General features: G+C 40.8%; 1 pseudogene; it reads right to left on the reverse strand.

Annotated features, from left to right (window-relative positions):
• Window positions 1–6,992: 6,992 nt before the first annotated feature.
• On the reverse strand, window positions 6,993–7,401 carry LOC116800698 (annotated as a pseudogene).
• Window positions 7,402–14,636: the final 7,235 nt, after the last annotated feature.

Consider the following 14,636-nt stretch of genomic DNA (forward strand, 5'->3'; position numbering starts at 1 on the left):
TTTTAGTTTTATCTTGGATAGAACATTAAGACATCTTTAGAATATTAATATTTTCATTGACTTTAGTTGGGGTTAAACATCAAGGACGCCACAAATTCTGCTGCATAATAAGCCTAATATATCCAATGACCACAAACACGGTTGTGTGTTCTATGCCAACTTTTCCCACGCCAACTTTTCCAGTGCGACGGACCAAGTTAACCAGTAATATATAAGGGGGCATTGTTTAGCTTTCAACTGGTAATTGTAACTGTTGACTAGCAACCTGGAAGCTGCAAGTTGCAAGTTGCAACTGTCTCACCGTCGTCAGTTTAGCCGGAGGAATCAAAGTCCAAATATTACGCTCATTTATTGACCGACGGCAAACACAAACGAGAAGTCAAATGAAATTGCTATAAACGATGGACCGATGGAACATAGAACTTTTCCCCCAGCCCCACCAATCATTGCCACAGGACCTCCTCTATTGACAGGGGCATGTGTTTGAGTTCGGTGGGGTAACTGGCGGACTTAGGTGGATGGAATTCGGGGGAAGATAACTTCCTGGCCATACCCGGAGCAAGTCGTCCTCGATGGCACCGGGGCTATCTAGCCCAACCAGCCCATCTAGGTGGGGCACAACAATTGCAGGAGATCGGCAATTTCCTGCTTGCCTCGCAGGCAACTTGATTACAAAGCACAAAAATCAATAGGAAATGCAGTTAAATATTTTGCAAGCCGAAATAATTGCACATCTGAAAAGCGATGGTATATGTCCAGTACTACTACTACTACTGTATTTAACTACTTTAGATGGTGGAATGATGAGTAGTGGCACAATAAATGCAGCCAGCTGTCCAACATTGTTGGCAGAAATTATTTAATTAAAAGCCAAAACTGAAGTTGCCCGGAAAATGTTCCTCAGCTGTAAGCGCAACGGAAAAACTTATGGATCATTGCAAACTTTCGTTACCCTCTTGGTTTTTTTATTTTTTTATATATTTTATTTCTGTACCAACCCCATTTCCACCCGGAAAGCTGAGCAGGTGAAAAAGTTTGCCAGTCAGCCTTCAACTTGTTAAACAATTTTCGTATATATTTTCGACAAGTTTGCCGTCGTAGGTGCGAGCGTGCGGGTAGTTAAAAATCTTAAAGATAGCTCCGATAGTAGTCAAGAAATATATATATATATATATATATATAAGGAGCTTTTGCATCTGACTAGCTGACTATCTGCGATTTGCTCTGACTGGCAACTTTGCCAGACTATTTTTCTGCCGCTTTGCATGTCAGTGCAGCTAGAGGAAAAGTTATACTATACACCATACCCCACCGATGCCACCACTCCTGATATTTAGCCATATATCCACCCGATTCAGGGTTGTCGGCTTTTGTGCGCTGAGCGCCTCAGCCATTTGCAATTGAATTTGCCAAGCTGCATCCTGCACCCAGCATGCAGCATTCTGCATCCAGGTGCTTGGACTACACAGATAACACTGCAAAATACCATAAAGTGTGCGCTTAAAGGGTAACGATATCAATAATAAATAGCCCGTCTAGAAATTCATGCAACAGAATCGCCCAAAAGCCAGAAAGCTGAAAACAAAAAATAAGGTATAGTACAGAAAAAAAAACAGAGACAGGACAACAAAAACAGACGAGTGCCTCTAGCCAACTATTAAATTGGCAAGCTTAAACGTAGTCTATATAATAAATTGATGGGTTTAACCACTTTCGACAGCATGGGCAGAAATTTAAGGAAATGCACACCGAAATTTAAGAGCTTCGTGTGCATCGGAAAATCGCATCATTTACATATTGTCGTTAAGTGCTTATAGGCAACAAGAAAGTTAAGGCAGCTTTAATGGGAAAAGTGAGGAGATATTCTTCCAAGTAGCCGACTTATTTATTGAACGAATTTAAATGCATTGCTGTATTCAAATAGGAGTGGACGTGAAAAGCTGGAGTTTAATTATGAAACCCAAACTTGAAGAATCTATTTATTAAATTGGTTAGAGTAGTGGCAATATTTGAAAACCAAATTGTAGGGGTCAGTTGCATTTGAAGCGGAAAATACGTAAAAATTGGTAGGCATCTATGTGGCCACCGCACTGCGGCTATAATGGAAAATGCATTTTGCCCCAGCAATAGAGCAAGTTCGCCATGGTAAACAGCGAAATCAACTGGCAAAAAGTAATCACCAATAAACGACAGTCGAAAAGCAGGCGAGTACAAATATTTGCCACGAAAGTAGACAACAATAAATGGCAGTTCGCACACACACAGACGTACGGACTGTGGCCCCCTGCCGAATTTTCACGGGATTTTCCCAGCCGCATTTTCCCAACCACCCCCAACCCACCAACTGGCACAGCGGGCAACGATCAATGACAGCAAAATGGTGCTGCAAAGCCAAACAGTTTGCAATAACCGCAGGACGGGGCTTCAGCTTTAAGTATCGGCAAAACGTTAAGCAGTGACCCCCGAACCCAACTATCATCGACCTCTGACCTCCCCCCACACCCCTGACCTGACCAAACATTTTACGGTTTCACCTCGAAATTAAATTTCCCCTTTTCAATACCGGCCAAAAAAGCCGCATCGATAGACGGCCAAAACGTGGCATCATGGTGAAAACTAAAATCAAATTGCTACGGCCAGCCATGAAAATCGTGGAAATTATCAGATGCCAAAGCGACCGTGGAAAATGGTTAGGAAAATGCTATATACATACGTATGTACGCAGTGTTGCATTCCCTGTGCATCCTTCAAATTCGACAAAACGCTGGGCAAGAAGCCCTTGGATTATTAAAACCAAACTATGAAAACACAAGGAAATTCTGGCCATCAAATTATATTCCACAAAAAGCGGAGCTTCATTGGGCAAAAGGTGTGCGGCCACGTACCGCAAATATTTGTGAACACGTGTGCAATGGCCACAGGTGCGAAAGTTGCACTCGCGCTTTTTTCTAATAAATGAAAAGCAAATAGGAAAGCGGCAACTCAGCTGCTTTTCCGCCTGGAAATGTGAAATGTTGTTTGTGCGCCTCGGTTCCTCTTTTTTCCCCCCTTTTTCTTTTTGTTCCTGCCCACGCCGGTGGCAAAAAGCCCTCTATGCCACGAGCGGGTCAAAACCTGAACTTTCAATCTGAAAGTCCACGAAAATCGAAAGCAAAACTTTGTGCACGTAGGGGAAAATCGGTCAGTTATGAGTTCAATAGTTTTTCTTTTTTTTTGGCTGGTCATTTGCATCGCACCAGATTCAAGCAGCAACCCAAATATGACAGCTCACAGCATCTGGAGAGCTGACTTTAAGTCCCTGACATTTTGAAAGCCCTTTTCGGCGCGACCTTGACTAGACAACCCTTGGATCAAGGACCCTATACCATACTATATATGTGTACATACCTCTATACCCCAAAGAACAGCGGCACTCGCGCAAAAAAGCCTCGCAAATAAATTTAAAAATTCAAATGGGTCGACTCCAGGCCAAAGTCACCGAGTCGCCAACTTGACTTGCGTTGAGTTGAGTTGAGGTTGCGGCCATGGAAACCATGGAAGCTATGGAAGCTGGAGGAATCTCAAGCTGGAGGAGCACAACTGCAAACAGAGATTGGGACACCAGACGTTCACTTGCTGACAGCTGAGTGTATTCTTAATAATGCATATACACACCAAACAACGATGCCAACAAAAAATGCTGTGTGTACATGCACTCAAAAAAAAAAAGATGTGGATCTTTAAGCATATGCTTCTCTTTTTACTGGGGAGAGGTATGCCCAATTCATTGATGTATTGGGAAATCTCCAAAAATATTTTCATCTTTAACAAGAATTCATTTTTTGCAATGTCTAGTTCATATTTTCATGTGCACATGCAAAACTTACTCAGTAACTATGTCAGTAAGTGTTTAAAATGGGTAGTACTTGTAGAAATACATACTAAATTTATGAAACGCATATACTATTGTGCACACGGTTTTTTTTTGTGCTGAGTGTAGCAATAGACATAGGATTCGAATGGAGGGGTAGTCGCATCTGACGAAAAATTTACAATTTCGCACGCCATAGCGCCTACAGAATGTCACAGCAAAGTATGGATAAATGAATGGTGGCAGGGATTTGGGGCTAGGTTGCTGCAGAGTATGATGGGGCCTCTGGAGCGCCGGCGGAGACTCCCATACCGCCGACAACAACAATCAGACAAAACAGACAAATCCAGCAGCAGCGACCACGACAACGAGAGCTTGTCGCAACGATCTGCGTCTGGCTGCGCGGCCCCGTGTCCCACTGTCTGTGTATGTGTATCTGTGTATCCGTGTATCCATGTATCTGTGTATCCATGTATCTGTGTGTGTGTCTCAGTGCCTGTCTGTTTGTCTGTTACGTGCCACATGTGCGTCAGATGTGGCAATGATTTGCATCGAGGTGTGGCATAAAAAACAAACGCCCCAGCTGCGGGGTCGTTGCCAGTGGGCAAAAATGGGCAAGATACGACGCACGCCTGTACCGAAAAGGGGATCCCCCCAGTTCTTGGGTTGGAAGTTATGCGTTGCCCGCTTTTATGGCGCATATGCAAATGCAGGAAGGACCTGTGCGACAGGCTCACTCACGCCGTGCTGCCTTCTTGTTTATTTGTTGTCACTGATAGGTCACACATATAATTGAAAATCTACCAACCGCCCACTCCCCATTTTAATTAAGGAGAGCAGGGCGAGCACAAGTTTACTTAGCTTCGAAATTCCTGAGAGTATTTTGATACATTTTATAGGCTTGCATATGAATTGGGAATTTTTTTTTGGATTTAAATTTTCTTATAAATAAACTTAATATTTAATTCCATAACATATCCATTTCCGAAATCTTTTAGGCTTATGTTAGAATTTGTATTTCATCTTAAAAATAATTTCACTTAATTTGGATTTAATAGCAATTCCTTGATAAACATTGTCTGAAAACATCGACACGCTTCATTAGAATCACCAAGTTTTTGATTGTCCTAGGTCCTGGGAAATGGAGGAAATCCAATGAAGTAGGAGCAGCTGGCTCGTCCTAAACTGGCCATTAAAATGCACGACGACGTCACGGAATGATAGGAAAACAACACTTTCGGCTAATTCGCAGCATCGAAGCAAGTTGCAATTTCTGCTCTCCACATTTTATTAGAAAAATCCATAAACGTGAGCATAAAATTTAACGCGAATAATAAAAGCAAATTAGCCGCAACCAACAGCATGGGCAGGGGTGGGAAAATGCCGAAATAAATAAATACATGGCCATAAAGAGCGGCATACAAATGCGATTATTGTATAGTATTGGGGCCAATAATACTGACAGCCATCGACGACAATATCAACAGGAGAAGGAAAACCAATAATAATATACCAATAAACTCGTTCAAGTTCATGTAAAAGCGACGCGAAGGGCAGGGGGTGTTGGCGGGACACTTGGCACTTGGGGGGTTAATTGGCGTGCGAACCAGATGGGCGAAAATGAAAACGAAAGAGCAAGAGATAAATTACACGTGTTTTTATTAACCCCACAATGGGCCCATTTCGGTAGCTTGTTATGAATTCATGATAATTATTTAATTGTGGCGCTTACATCGCAGATCCAAAAAACCAATTATACTATTTTACAAAATAATACAAATAACACCAAAGGTAGATTACAATTATTGTGTGTGCTTTAAGACTATTTAACATATTGGTTAGCTATGATGGAATATGGATAATTGCAATTTGTTGTGATTATTTAACATGAGTTTCAATTTCGCACTTATTTGTTTTATTTTATTAAATGGTATTGAGATTTGTAGAAATCCTGTTAATCCTGTTAATAACATTCGGCTTGAAATGCTCGCCGGGGTCATTTCGACCCCGCTGGCACCTGTGTGTGTTAAGGCCAAAAAAACGAAGACGCCAAGTGACAATACGGCACTTGTGCGGCAGGTGAGAAAAGGTGAGAGCTGCGCAGCGCTAATGAAATCAGACAACATTAACTGCGCCGCCGGCAGTCGAAGTCGGCCGATGCCGATGATGCCAATCATGCCGTCGCCGCGAAGAGGGCCCGGTAATGTGGGCCAAGACAACAGCTAACAGCTAACAGCTAACCGGTGAGCTGGTGTGCTGAAGAACAGGCGAGCAGCTGAGTGAATTAGATGGGCAATTGTTGCTCAAGGTTGTCTGCCTGAGTTATGGCTTGATGGGCGGGGTGGGCGGCGTAAACGTTTGATGTGACGGAACTTAAATAAATGTATTTTGCTGCGGTTATTGGCGTTGCGGCAGTCAGGGCCTTCAGGTAAAACTCCTGCTCTCGGAAGGCAATTCGATTTCGGACCGAGAGAGATTTTACCCGGCGCCCAAAGCCGTCAATAAGTTTGACTTCAACAATGTTTGGTAAGTGATTAAATTAATTTTCATAAGCCCGAATGCTTTGTGATTGAAGCTGGCTTTCGCAGCCGAATCAAGTAATTATTCCTGAACAAGCCAGGAAGACAATACGTACCCAATTATCTTTAGCTGGCATTCAATAAATATTTCCCAAATAATCCGCTTAGTATGTGCGTTTTTCACATTATCTTGTAAGTCCGTGGGCTTACTCATATATTGGAAAATTTGGTACTTAATTCGAGCATCTATAATAATTCAATTTGGGAGCCAGAATGAGAAAAACCGATAGTATACCAATGGTCAGTAAGAGAGTCATGACAAGCAGCACCAATAAGTTTCCTCAATTATTGATATTCACGATTACTAAGGTATACAATTTACATATATGTACCTTCAAATAAAAAATATGAATTAATTTTATGAGATATTTTAATATTTGTTTGTTTAAGCTTTTGAGAAAAAGTGAAATATTCTAGGTGTTCTAACCGAATTAATAAGTTATAATAATGTTAAATAGCAATTTTTTGATATTTTATTTATGAATTGAAAAATTTATTTATCTTATTGAAAAAAAAAACACTTTTTAAGTCCAAATATATATTCAACCTGAATTTATTCTTTATCAATCAAAACGCGGGTAGTGGTAATATGGTGCCAACAGAGAGAATTCTTCATCACTCAAGTTTGCTTTGAGGCACCTTTGAAGTAGAAATGCGAGTCTACATGGGTCGTCGTTCTGTATGTCTTCGCAAGTTTTTGCAGCCTTAATATAAAATAAATTGATCGTACCATTGACAATCACGTTCTGCCTCTCAAATATACACCTAAAATAGCAATTGACTTTGCTACGCAAGTTTTCTTTGTTCAAACCAACCTCTTGTATGCACTCTTCTTTAACGTCATCCTGGCAGTGAATAAAAAGCATACATAATTTTCAGGATTCATTAAATATTGCTATTACTTACTTGAAGAGGAAAAACTTATAGTGGACCGATGATCAGCAAGATAGTCACGACAAGCAGCCCGTTCATTTTGGAGACTGAATTTAAAGACTGCAGTCAACTGCATAGCAGTCATCTTTTATAGGAATTTTCGCATAGGTTGCCACAATTATTGATTTTTACGAATACTAAGCTTCGTGATAAGCTTTAAATGAATGGACGGACACACGGACATGACCAGACCGACGTCACTAAAATATATACTTTATATGGTCGGTAAACGCTACCTTCAACGAATCTATTATCAACTCTTATTTCACGAAGAACGGGTATAAATATTATTCAAATTTAAAGATATTCCTTTCAATACTTGTAATACTTGTAATTTTGGCCAAATATACATTTCAATAGCTTATATATTTATTTTTACGAGTTCCCAAGTTTAAAATATGACTTTGCTAAGAACCTTGAAGAGAAATGGAATAGAATAAATCTCCGACAATCTCACACTGACCAAGCTAAAAATACGCCAGCAAAATGCTGTTCGAAAAAACTTTTCAATTAGTTATGCTCACAACTTCATAATGGCAGTGCCAAAACAAGCAAACTGAATTTGCGAAACCGAATTCGCAAACATGCCAATAAGTAGTTCCGCAAACAAAAAGCCACCCAGCTGAAATAAAACAACATTTGACAGCCATTTAATTTGCTTTGGTCCCTGCAGGCCAGGACATTAAAAAACCCAAAATAAACACAGCGGGCCAAATGGCAAATAAGTCGGCTAAAAAATGTGACAACATTGTATGCGAGTGCCGATGCAGCCGTATTGGTTATCCAGTCAGCCCATAGTGAACCCATAGATAAACGCGAATAAATTCCACACAAACAAAATAACCAAACACCCACCCACTCAGCAGTCGGTTCAGTTTTCGACTGTTTTATTTATTTGGTTAATTATGGCCGCTAGGTGCGGCTGTGCCGCCTGCGGCCTTGGGGCAAATAATAAAATCAAGCAAATAACACAATTACATCTCTGCACGCAAAGCTAAATAAAATTACGCGTTCGCAAAGTGGGAGCAACAGACAGCAACAGGCCGCCAGAGGGAGATAGATGAACAGGCGGAGCGGGCCCAGATGCAGATACAACTGCAGATACATTTACAGATACAGATACAACTAGAGACACGGATACAGCGACAGTTGGCAAAAATAATAAGCGCGTAATTATGCGAATTAGGCGACAGGCAACAGCCGCATTAAATAAAGTCTAGCATACGCTCAGGGGCCTCTAGCTAAACTGGCATGCTCACAAACACTTTAATTCGCTTTGTTGCAGTTGCAGTTGCCAAATGGCGAACTTGGGGAATACACGCTCTGAAAAGTATGCTTCAAATTGGGGGAAACTAAGATATACCTAGTACTATATATTTAACTTTCAGGCAGTTTCAACATGCCGGTTTGCAGTATCTTGCTGATAGGCAAACCTGTAACCAACAACTAAGTCAACATATGTATCTCTGATTATTTTAACTTTAGAAGCATAAGTTCAAAAAGATACTGAAAGCAGACTTGATATAAACCAAACCAAAATGTCTGAAACATTTCGATTGCAAGCGTATTTCCTCATCGACTTTAAGTCAACCTGTGTGCTCACCTTTTTATTTACCTTATTTTTGGTAATTAGTGTACATATTTACACATTGCCTCATCCTCCTTTTTACACCTCCTGACTACTAATATACACATAAGTGTGTCTGCACACGTGGCCAGTGCGACGTGAACAACTGCCATGCACATATCCACACTGCAACTCTCAACAACATTTCAGCATTTCGTGTTGCAAGGACTCGAGGAGTCGAGGATTCCAGGAATCCAAGGAGCAGATCTGCTCGAGGGGCTGAAGGGGTGTGGGGCAGGCTACAACTGTAGGCAACTAAGGCGCATAAGCGTCGTCATCTAATAAAAATTTAAAGACATTATTGCAAGTTGCCAGCGTACAAGTCGGAGAAAAGCTGGAAAGTAACCCTTCGCACCTACCCTGCCCCCGGCTGACCCCTCCTCGATCCCCTTCCCTACTCAATCCCCGTTGGAGCATTAAAACAAATTCCCAAGTATATTGTTTGAACAAGTCTCGTAGAAAACGTCAAATGTTAAATTGCCAATTTTTTGCCTTCTTCTTTGGCTTTCTTCCGTTTTTTTGGCCCTGTATTGTGAGGGGTGCGGGGGGCGGTGGTAAGTGAGGAAGGGGGTGTGGATGTGGATTTTCCCAGCAGCCGTTGCCATTTCACTTTATTTGCAACAAATTCTAAGTTGCATTTACAATAGGCAGACGAGAGCCGCTCTAAGATGGCGCTGAATGCAACAAAATGTTTTCGGCTAAGGTGAGGGGTTTTTTGGGGGCTTTAGCCATGCATAAATTGTGTAACTGCTTTCGGCCCTTCCTTTGTTAGCCGTCCAGAGCTTAACGGTTTACTACTTTCGGGCTTACATTTTATTTTATTCTATATCATTTTATTCTATTCCAATTAATTTTCATTCTCCATCTTCGTGTGTCCTGCATGTGCAACATTTATGACGTGCGGCCAGGGGATGTAATGTATCCATATCTTTCACAAAAGTCTTTTCCTATGACGAAAATTAATATTGCACAAATTAAATTTGCCAAGTAAATGCAACGGAATAAAATGTTTGCTGCCAAGTCCCCATCCAAATTGTCAGTGCGTCAAAGCAAACTAAAAGCTGATTGCTCGCAAAAAGGGGGGAAGTACAGGAATATTACTTTTCCCTTCCATTGATTTTAGGCAGACGGATGGAAAGACAAGCTATAAATGCGAGATGCATTCGTCAGATAAATACCTTTATTTTGCCACTGATCATTGCTGGCAAACATGGAGTTTAAATAAGCTTTTGAGGTTTTCAGTTAATTAAATGTTATACTTCTATGGCTTTACTGTAAGGCAAATGGTAATAAAAAAAACGCAAAAGTAAAGCAAAAAGAGTCAAAACTTTTACACTTATAAATTGTTTTTATATAGTATGCATAATATTAGTTATAAATGTTATTAAAAACCAAGCAGATGTCCTGTAAAAGTGCATTCTATCATACAGTAGCCAATCGATTTGGTGTAGTATCCTTGTATCTTTGCTGCTCCAAGATCACTGGCAAACGAGTATGTTTTATCAAATATTTGCCTATAATAAGTGCCTACTTTTCCGAACAACTTTTACCATCGATACCACTGGCAACCTGTGTGATTTTCTGTTTAAGGATTGCCATTCAGCTCTCAGTTGTTGGGCTCACACACTTCACTTTGCGCTCGCATCTATCAAGGATCTTTGTGGGCTGACACATCCGGGAACGCCAAGTCGAAAAACCACTTGAAAATCCGGAAAAAATAGAAGGGGAGAAACGAGGACAGTCTGGTTAGGAGATTCGAGGTTACCTTATCAGTGACTCCGGCGTGATTTGCATTTGCATTTCGCTGCTGCTGTTGTTGCTGTTGCTGCTCCTGGCGAGGGGATGTCCTTGTTGTTGTTGTTTTTCTCCGGCTCCTCCTGTTTACCTGTTTGGGGTTATGTAGGCACACACGTTGCCGAAATGCGGATTAAAAGGGATTAAGCATACGCAGCGTGTACATACGTAAACGCCGTGTAGGCGGTTTCGCAGTCAGTTCGCGCAGGCAGCTGCGGGCTAGCAACACATGTTTAAATTATGCTCAAAATTTGTTTAAAGCCCAACTGGGCGAGGTGTTATTCGTTAGAGGGGATGCCCGGGGTTTTGTGTTTCTTGCTCGGGTTTTGGCGTAACTGATAAGCGGGCTACGTCGTGGCGAGTTTTTGGCGGGCATGAGGGCTATGAGGGTTATGAAGGGTTTGGGGGGTCGCATAGGTAAGCCATGGGGATAATACCCCCGGTCTTGACTTAAATCGATGCTAATTTTCGGTTTAATTCAATGGTTTTGTTTACATGTGTTGAAACAACAACACAACTCACCCGCCCGTGTGTGTGCTTAATGACATTTTGGCTTTTTGTTGCCATGCCTGTGTAAATAATGCCTTTATTATTTCGCTTGATATCCACTCGCACCGGATAAAAATGGCAGGGCAACGAAACCACAACAAGCAGCAGGTGTTAAAAATTTCACAATATGATTATCTAAATTTTTTTTGTGCCCAGCTCCCTGCATTCTTTTTATATTTTTCCATAATTTTTTTCATCCTGTTGTTCCTGTCTGGCGGTGTGAATTTTTGATGAAATTATGCGTGTACCGCCGAGTTAGGCATAGCGTAAATAATGCGCACTTATCAGTGGCAAACATTGGCACAGGTATTGGAGCCACACACATTAGCGGAGAGCTGTTGGTTCGGAATTGAAGTGCATATGAGTATCTTTCGGATTTGGGTTCAATGGAGCTGGAAAATGCGTTTTGCGCCAACATAAATGGGATTTCATTTATTCTTCCACGATTTTTGGGGCTTTAAGCTATTGAAATATTAAAAAAAAATCTTCACTTTTTGCTTGCATTACTTGCAAAATATGCTTAATAACAATCGGTTTATCCATTTACTGAACAATTACTCATATATCCTGGTGCCATTACAATTAAACATACATTTTGCATGTACTATTTGTACATTTATTTTGGCCTCTATTATTACGAAATGTTTGAGCCTTGTTAATTACCAGATTGATCAGTTAATACTTAGCCACAATAGCTCCAGTCTCATACCTTTAATGGGTTTTAAATACTAGATTATTCAGTATTTGAATATCCTTATACGGGCTCTGCTTTTTTATGTTAATCAATTCTAATTAGTTTATCGTACATAGACATAATTGGGATACCAGTTAATCGATGGACTTGAGCTTGAGTAACTTTTCTGGGGAAGTCAGTGCCGAAATTGCCTGCCATCTATCTCCACGAAATTCATTGAGGTATAAAAACAAAGTCAATGAACACCTTGATGACAGTTAACAGAAACCGTAGAATGGCCAAAAGGAAAATGGTAACACGCACACACACACACACCCAAACACGTACGCACAAAATGGCAGAAAAGCAAAGGCAGAAAGATGGCGCAAATTACAGACAAGCTTATTACGCAAAATTTCGCTTAATTAGCAGGCAAAAGGGAGCCAAACAAAAGCAGAAGGGAAAATGGAAAAGCGGGAAAGTAGGCAACAGTTGCCCCATGGACAGCACAGTACAGAACTGAGCAGAGCAGACGAGACGAGAAAAGTGAAAAGAGACAAAGGCTTCGGGGGAAAAACTACTTGTATACCACCCTGCACATGGTGGCAGACTTATGGCACCTTTTCCACGGCAAAGCATAATATATGAACTGACCTTAACAACTTGCACAGCAGCACTAACAACAACAGCACAGCAACTACAACTACAACAAGAAACGTCAAGAGGAAGAAGCAACATGTTAGCCGGGTCAAAACGACGGAGGGTGGGTTTTGTGGGTTCACGGGGACGGGGTAAAATTTACTCGGGCAACAGAATATTAAATGCCGCGTGGGAATTCTCGCCGTTTATGGTTGCAGCTGAAATGGGCCAGCTAGGCGGAAAGAGATGGCACGAACGGATGAGTGAGAGGGATGGTGAGATAGCGACGAGCACGGCCAGTTACGCTTCAGTAATTTCACTTAAGTCATTATGAGCCATTAATAAAGCCAGCCTGTGCACTAGTTGAGCCACCACATTATTCAGACTGTATCTATACGCTATATACCCCAGTCCCTTTAGCTGTCCTTGGCCAGCTCATTTCACACGTCAAGAGTCGAGAGAATCATAATCATAATCCGTACTCATGGATATATTATGATAATCGTTTTCTGCTTTATTTATATATGTTATCGAAATCTTTTGTATCACTGGGTATAGTTTTGATCAACTGTACTATATATTGTCACATTCATAAATTGCGTGCACTGCATTTTCATAAATGGTTTATGGGTGCTGGCAATTTTTATTAAATAAGTGCATAAACCATCTTCGATTGCTCGAAACATGAGGTAGTTATTTGCCCTTGATACGTATATATATTTCCCTGGCACCTCGATGGCGTAGTATTTTTATTATTCAGATGCACAGGCAAACAAACATATTTGTTGATTCTTTTCCAACTTGTTTGCTATTTTTTCCACCGATATTGAGAAGGGGTCGTTGCTTTGGCTTCAATTTTTCAGAAACGATTTTTGTTTTCGCATTGAAGTGCATTTTATTGCGATTCATCAGCTGCAAAAGCAAAACTCGAGTGCATTGCGATTTGTGTTGTTCGAGATGTGCGAGGTATTTAATTAATTTGAAAATAAAATCCGGCTGGCGGAAATATCATATGGTAGAGATATTCGACCATAAGAGTGCATGTCAATTTCTGTTTGTTACCCCAATCGAAATTCGAATTTCCAAAGTGCAGAGCCCTGTTCGACTTTAAATGTTTAACTTGCTGTTGATGACCTGTTAACATTTTGTGCAAGTGGCAAAATTTAAACCGAATTTAATTAAATTTACCCAAAACATTCGCATTTATATTATTTCTCCACCCGAATCTTAACTGGATTATGAGCTGTTTGAATGTGTTTTCGCACTGCGCCATAACTTATGATACACAATCTAAGTAATCCGGAATCTCGGTCAATTCATTTCCTATTACTCAAATATTTCAGCCGGCATAAACTTTTTCTAATTCATCTCATTGCTGGCACTTTCACTTAAGTCGAAAACTTCTAGGATATATATTTTTGTTTTTGCTGGCTGTTCAATGAAGTTTGCGCCTCACACCCGCAGCTCTTGAAATACTTTTACTTTCATAACCAAAAGCCCAACACTCGAGACAACAACAAACACTTCGAAAAAGTTTGAAGCCCACTCTTAAATATTATTTAAGGAGTCCAACTCTTAAAATCCATCTTATACGACTCTGTTAAGTCCAGCTCGTATACAAAACTCTTATACAGCTCTTATAGGCCTTGCCTCTTCTACAAGGCATTCAGCTACGAAATGGTGCTTATACAGCTCTTATATGTATGCGACTTAAATAATTTTGGTGGCGCCACTCTTCGAAGTCCCATTCAGCCATTTACAGATGTATCCTTATAAGAGTGCTTCTGCAGAATTAGCAGAGTCACAAACCTCTCTGGCGCCGAAGCAGTGAATGCTGTGAGAGAAATTGACGATTCTTTCACGAACATGACTGGGAAAAACGAAGTCGAGTTGTTCTAAAAGATACGAGTGCGGGCTGCAAAAATCCAAATGGTTTTAGATACAAGCCATGTACATAGGAAAATTGTAGAATAAATATGAAAGAGTCACTGA

The sequence above is a fragment of the Drosophila sechellia genome, chromosome 2R (assembly GCF_004382195.2).
Source record: "Drosophila sechellia strain sech25 chromosome 2R, ASM438219v1, whole genome shotgun sequence".
Lineage (NCBI taxonomy): Eukaryota > Metazoa > Arthropoda > Insecta > Diptera > Drosophilidae > Drosophila > Drosophila sechellia.